Below are 7,500 nucleotides of genomic sequence, written 5' to 3' on the forward strand. Positions count from 1 at the left end.
CTGTTTTAAAAGTACACTGTTCGATATTTTCATTATAAATACGGTAAAAATGCTGGAATAAAGGTTGGCAGGCATTTCCCGTTTTGAAATCGAATATATTGACGTTAAGGAGTGGTATTACGGTCACCAACCCATAAAAGATAACAACAAAGTAGGGTAAAGATTGCAGTCGCCCGAATTTCGGAAATACGCCTGAAAACTTCATGTTTTTACGGAGAATTTCCGATTAAAATTACAGTTTTTAAAAGTTTAGTGTCTTAATAGCTTATTCATTTTATGTGGAACTCCAGAAGTTCAAACTTGCAGCGAATATTTTCTTTTTTTTTATGTTGAATAGGATGATATGTTTAGTTTAACGTTGTTACTGATCTTAAGATATTTCATACTCTTCATTCATTACTTCTCTTCTATAGTTTATTTATTTCCTTATTTCCTTTCCTCACTGGGCTATTTTCCCCTATTGGAGCCCTTGGGCTAACAGAATCCTACTTTTCCAAATAGGGTTGCAGCTTAGCTAAATAATAATAATAATAATAATAATAATAATAATAATAATAATAAATAATAATAATAATAATAATGATAATAATAATAATAATAATAATAATAATAATAACCCATATATGGAATTCATTTCGTCGTTGAAAGAAATACAGTGCTTTTTTAATGTTTCTTCATTTCTTTTTTCCTTGTTATGGTTGTTTTTTCCTAGATTTTTCAATAATGTAATAATTATAAATTGTAAAATTTGATAATAATAATAATGATAATAATAATAATAATAATAATAATAATAACAATAATAATAATAATGGCAATGACAATGAAAATGATAATGATAATGATAATGATAATGATAATTGTAATAACAATCATAATAACAATTGACAATAAAATAATAATAATAATAATAATATAATAATAATAATAATAATAATAATAATAATAATAATAATAATAAAAAAAGTATGAGGCTTGGCATGTGAGCAATGAATATTTTTTCTCTTATTGTAAATGACTGAATTTATTGCGATTGAAGTCATAGATAATTCGCCTTTATAGCTTTTATAATAAAGAAATAAAGGAAAGAAATTACTATTTACAATTGATCTTTTAACATAATTATAGGAGCTTTTCGTATCAATGGTTTTGTATTATCATTTCAATCATTTATTTTTTATCAAACGAAACAAAGCATAAGCTATAAAACACAAAGGCTTCTTTTTATAAGTGAATTCTAGAAAAATAAGTTACTTTTCTGTAACATATGATAGTGTCCATCATTAAATATCTTTTATTGCATTTTTCGAAAAGTAAACAGCAATTTGCCGGAAGAAAATTTTTTAATCAGAATGAGTTTAACATTAAGTGAAGTAGGAACGTTTTAAATTTCTAATGAAAATGTGAAATATGAACTAGATTTATACAAACGGATCTGAGCATAGAACGAGTTATGTTAATTCGAACAGTATCACCTCAATACTATGCAGTATTCTAGAAGATTTATTCCAGCTGTGATTAGATTGTGGAATGATACTGTAGTATTTACCCTACGAAAATTTATATTTTGCTAACTGATAAATAGGCAAAGCCTATTACTTAATTATCTGTCATGATTTATTTTTATCAAAAGAAATATATTGAAAGGTTTAATTTTATGTCATTAGATTTATGATTTAGATTATTTCTGCGGTGATTTCATATTAATCCTATTCTCTCTCTCTCTCTCTCTCTCTCTCTCTCTCTCTCTCTCTCTCTAGAATGTAAAGAGTAATGTAGGGGTTAATAAACACTTTTCTCTTTTTGCATTCTTTCAGAAACCTTCGTAATTGGAGATATTCTGAAATAAGAAGTAATTTTGCAAATTTTGACGTACACACTTTACTACCACTAGTTTTGCTCACCCAAATGGATCATATAATAATTAAAAGGGGGGAATTTAATTCTACAATATAAACTACGTATTTGTAAAATCCCACAAACAAAATAGTGAGCCTCCCACTAATGTAATTCTGGGTCGAAATTTGCAAAAATGCTTGACACAAATTATGGAGTAATTCAAATGTATTAATAAGTAAAATAATACATATATATTTTTTATTGAATGTCTTTATACGCACATGTCTGTGTCATACACAGTCCCTGTCATAGTATATACGAGGGATTCATTATGGTAAGGCTCTATATTATCTTTTAGAAATCCAAAATTCCTAAGTAAATAGTTTGAAAATTGACAAAGTCTAAACCTCGATAACTTAGTTTTTAAGGTATTTCTAAAATTTTCATCATTATTATTATTATTATTATTATTATTATTATTATTATTATTATTATTATTATTATTATTATTATTATTATTATTATTATTATTATGATTATTATTATTATTATTACAAGCAATGCTACAACCTTAGTTGGAAAAGCAGGATGCCATAAAGCTCAAGGGCTTCTAGATGGACAAATCGGCCAGTGAGGAAAGGAAATAAGAAAATCGATAAACTAGAAAAAAGTAATGGACAATTAAAAATAAAATATTTTGAGAATATTTTTGTGCGATGGCACCAATTTATAAATATTGATTCTAAGTGGATTTTATCTTTGATAGTCATCGATAAAATAAGAGATAATTAGATTCTGAAAACAGATATTCAGAGCTATAAAATTATACTATTGATATATGAAATAAATGTAATATTATTCAGCAATTTTCATCATAAACTCATTTGTTTCAATGTTGTAACTCAACATAAAAGGACTTTACGGGCTGCATTATTGCAAGATCTCTTGCTTGGTGAGAGGGACAGGTAGTCTTCAACAACATGAAATGACTGTTTGGTACAATTTTTACTAAGAGATAGATATGATTCCAATATAAAACAATTTCTAGAATCTCACTCCCTTACTACAACCTAATAGAATATTGATTAAACTTATTGTTTTATAATGAAAATGTAATAGGATTTTTATTTACCTTATTTTCGTAGTTCATTGAAATAGCCAATGCTATTCTTAGGTGAAGGAGTTGCCATGTTTGTTTTTGTTTGCGGGTGTTTTTTTTTTTTTTTTTTTTTTTTTTTTTTTTTTTTTTTGTAAGTGCTAATAGTTTGATGAAGATAAGGAAATTGTTGGAATGAACCTTACATCTTCAAGAGAAGGGTCTTCAAGATCCTTACAATTTCCTTCATTACTGTGAGCTTTTTTCTTTTTTTTAGCTTTCATAAACTCATTCAAACACTTAGTACCTGAAGTAGTCAAGCAATTTGGGTACAAATGTTCAATATCCATTTTGCTTGTCGAGCAAGATACCACACGCCACCTTGATCAAAATCTCTTGTTTTCGTATGACCAGGAGCTACACTGAAGCTAATTGCACTGGCATCACTGACACTATTACGCGTCTTGAGGTCTTCCTTTGGGTAATCCTTACAGACGACGCTGCTTGAAGCATTATTGAACTGCTTGCCAGTAGCAGAGCGCTTAATGGCTTTCCTCTCAGTGGAGACCTCGTTGGAGTTTTAGAAGTCCTCTGTTTCTTCGTCACATAGTTGGGGAATGAGATGGTCCTCTTGTCTGAGCCAATAACTCCTTCGCATAAACAAAACACAATTTGTTGTTGATTTTCCTATGATGGAGCCCATCATCCACTAGATTTACTGTTCGAATAACAATATCAACCATCGTTAAATAGATTATTTACAGAAACAAACTATGTATTATTTTCTTAATCCTTTCATCAATTACCGTACATACACAAATTAATTAAAAAAAGAAAAAACCTTTCCTTTGGTAGACTCCCTGTGTCAAACAAAATTGAAATCCTCAACGAATCGAGCAATTCTTTTATAGAAGCGGCGTTGTATCTAATAAATGTACGTCAAAACTTTTGTAACTCGAGAACTTAGTTTACTGTAATACTGTATGATTAAACTCTTCCTATTTTGTCTTAAAATCTCCTTTCTTTGAATATGTAGTTCTTCTTGTGAGTGTAATTAATGTTTAATCGTCTGCCTGAAAAAAGGCCCTATAAACTCCCTCATGGCCCCTTCACATAAAATTAATCTAGAACACAAATCATTAACAATCAAATATGGACATTACACTGATACAGCATAGGACATTTCAAAGGAATTTTCTCTAAGGACAAACGCGACTGGATACAAGATAGGACTTCTCGAAGTACTTGCAGCATATCAATACCACCTTTGCCACTACCGTATTAGGTTACAATAATGGTCGTATTCTGCCCAAGCGCGGATCTAGCAAGTTCAAAAAGGGGGTTTCAGAAAACCTAACCAAAGCAGCTGGGAGTCCGCAATTTTAAGCTATTTTAGAGCGATTTTTCATGTATCTGAAACTCTTTTCTTCTTATAATTGCATTTATAAGGTGAATATGCAATATGTAATAAGAGCATCCCGATAATATAAATGAAATATTTCAGCAGTAATCTCTACAATTACTTTTGATACACGACTATACATTCCCGGGAAACCTCATCAACTGACTCCTTCTTGAGTTATATCTATAATCATAGGAGTGCCTGCATCCTTCCGTTCAACTATCGACCAACAGCAATTCTTGACTCATCGATTTGTCACTCAACTTTTTCAAACTTGATTTATATCGGAAACACAATCTCTTTTGTCTCCAGCTCATGTATAATGAATATTTACCACCCGGGTGTGTGTGTGTGTGAGAGAGAGAGAGAGAGAGAGAGAGAGAGAGAGAGAGAGAGAGAGAATATGGGACGAGAATAAAGGCATAATAGGATTTTTTCTTTTAAACAGCTGTGTATGAGTTAATACAATAAGAAAATAAACTTGAATCACTTGTCCATTGAAGGCGATGAGAGTTCATATTGACCCGACACTAGATATTTGTGATTCAAATGGATTAAACACTAATGCTCGTGACTATCAAAGATTTACTTTCAAATGTTGAATCATAACAGTTTTTGACTTTTAGGCAACAACACTGTAAAAAACAAAATAAGGTATTTAAAGAATGAAACCTGAAAATGAAAATAACTGACAAAATAGATATCTTTCACCAATATGACGAGGTAAACAGTCAAACTTTTATCCTTGAAAATCACAAGTTTAACAAGGTATTTTTTCTTGAAAATCCCAATTTCAACAGTCAAACTATTTATTCTAAAAAAAAATAAGGGGGGGGGGTGGCGGGGACGGGGTCACGACCCCCACCCTGGATCCGCTAGTGGATAATAATGGAAGTCTTCTCACACAAAGAGATTATGTCGTTGGTGAGACAATAAACGCTTTTTCTTATCTCTATGAAAACGACGATGAGTCGCTTGTCTTATCCTCTCTCTCTCTCTCTCTCTCTCTCTCTCTCTCTCTCTCTCTCTCTCTCAGACTTCGATGAATGTAATTTCTATTTGTAGTTGGAAGTTGCTATTTTTTTTCCATTTCAGCTGAGAGAGAGAGAGAGAGAGAGAGAGAGAGAGAGAGAGAGAGAGATATGGGGCTAACGCAGAGTAATAGATTCACTTCAATATTTCACGAATTATAGCAATTGATCATTCAAGAGCTTGTTTTAATACCACCGTTTCTAGCAATCACTATCACGATATAAATCTGTATAAACATCAATTCGCTGTAGTAATTGTGAGCGTTTAATTTATTTCACAAGAAGAATTACATGAGGTGAATCAGTTTATTTCCAATCCCTTTATTACCATTTCCTCTTCTTCTTCTTGCGAAAAGGAAATGGCGGGAAAACAGAAAAATAAATCCGGGCAATCGTCATTTTAAATTTCTGTTGTAATGGCCAGTTGTGTTGGCGTTCCGGTGTAGACTCTTCTCCCGGTTAAAATATCCCACCGTTATTCTCACAATTGGTTTCTTCTATATTATGCTACTGTGACGCAATTTACTGTTGGTATTGGAGCCGTATTTGATTTTCCTTGACCAGGAACAGTTTATCCTGGACATGGCCTGAAACTTCATAATTTCCTCTCTCAGTTGGTCTATCCATCGTCCTACCAACAGACTTTCCATATATATATATATATATATATATATATTATATTCCTTTTGTTTATCAAATTTAAATGATGTTTATCTAATTAGATATTAAAACTTATAATATCTTTATTAAACGATTGACTCCAAAGCTTCATTATACTAGTAACTAGAGCAACTATATATCATATCTCCCTAGGAACAGAGTTTCTGCATGACTAAACTAAGAAACATTATCTCTCGCAAGACTTGTCAGTATTCAGTACTTCCCGGGATATGGCCTTGATAGTGTCATTATCGTTTGTGTCTGTGTTTTGTTTTGTGCCCCGATGTTTACAATGGCTGGAATTCCGACAGCAAATAGCGACCGATTCCATGCGAGGTTCTCGAATAGCGATTTGCATAATACAATAAAGAATTGGAGTCCCGAAGAAGGCGCCTTTACAACCAGGTAATCATAGTTCCTTTTGTGATGAGGATGAACCGATTGAAAGCAAGAGTGAAAAAGAGAGAGGTATTGTTCACATATTTTGGTGAAGTGTGTATAGCCATGAAGGAAAAGTTGCACTAGTCAGAGCCACTAACATTATATTGGTTAGCTGTGAGCGATCTGACAAAAATATCCCACAATAACTGGCCAGCATGAGGAGGAAGAACAAATCAAACTCCTGACATGATGACTAAGGACATGCCTGAGTCCTTTGTCCTGTAGTGAAAACAGCTGCATTTGTTGGTTTTGGCAGATGTACGATAAGTTGGATTCCTCTATATTTATTTCGAATAAAAATGATTCCATTTCCATATGGATAACCGATTGTTAGGAACGTAACATTTGGTCATTGATTTTAGTTTATTTAATTATCATTGCTTAGTTTTTAATTCACTCAGGATAATAGGTTCAAATAATGTCCCAAGATAGTATAGATTAGATTAGATTGCAAAAAGCTTTGACGTGTCAATTTTATTCATCTTCATAATGAACATGTCATGAAAATACAAACTACAATTTAAAGCTTTAAAGGTCACTCATGAACGGCAGAGACAAGGACGGTGACAATGCCCTAGAGAGGGATCCAATTTTCTCCAGTGTCTCAGACATGCTATTCTATCTGTTTCTTCATTTCCTTTCCTAACTGGGCTATTTTTCCTTGTTGGGGCCCTTGGGTATATAGCATCCTCATTTTCCAATTAGGGTTGTAGTAGACATGCAGACATTGCACAAACAAGAGAAGAGAGAGAGAGAGAGAGAGAGAGAGAGAGAGAGAGAGAGATGAAAAACATTAACTTTAAATAACTTTATCAACGGCGTTAATTACATTTCACGCAGGATGTATTAGTGAGCTAATCTTGGCAAAGCCGAAGATTAGATTTTACTCATAAGTGAATTAATGTCTCTATATTTTGTAATTATGCAGAAATAATGAATTATTAATAGGAACGAAGGATTACAGCCTTTGTAGGATACTCCTCATCGAAACTGTCACAAGACAATAATTCATCATCATAATCTCCTTCGAC

Source organism: Palaemon carinicauda, chromosome 32 (assembly GCF_036898095.1).
Source record: "Palaemon carinicauda isolate YSFRI2023 chromosome 32, ASM3689809v2, whole genome shotgun sequence".
Taxonomy (NCBI): Eukaryota; Metazoa; Arthropoda; class Malacostraca; order Decapoda; family Palaemonidae; genus Palaemon; species Palaemon carinicauda.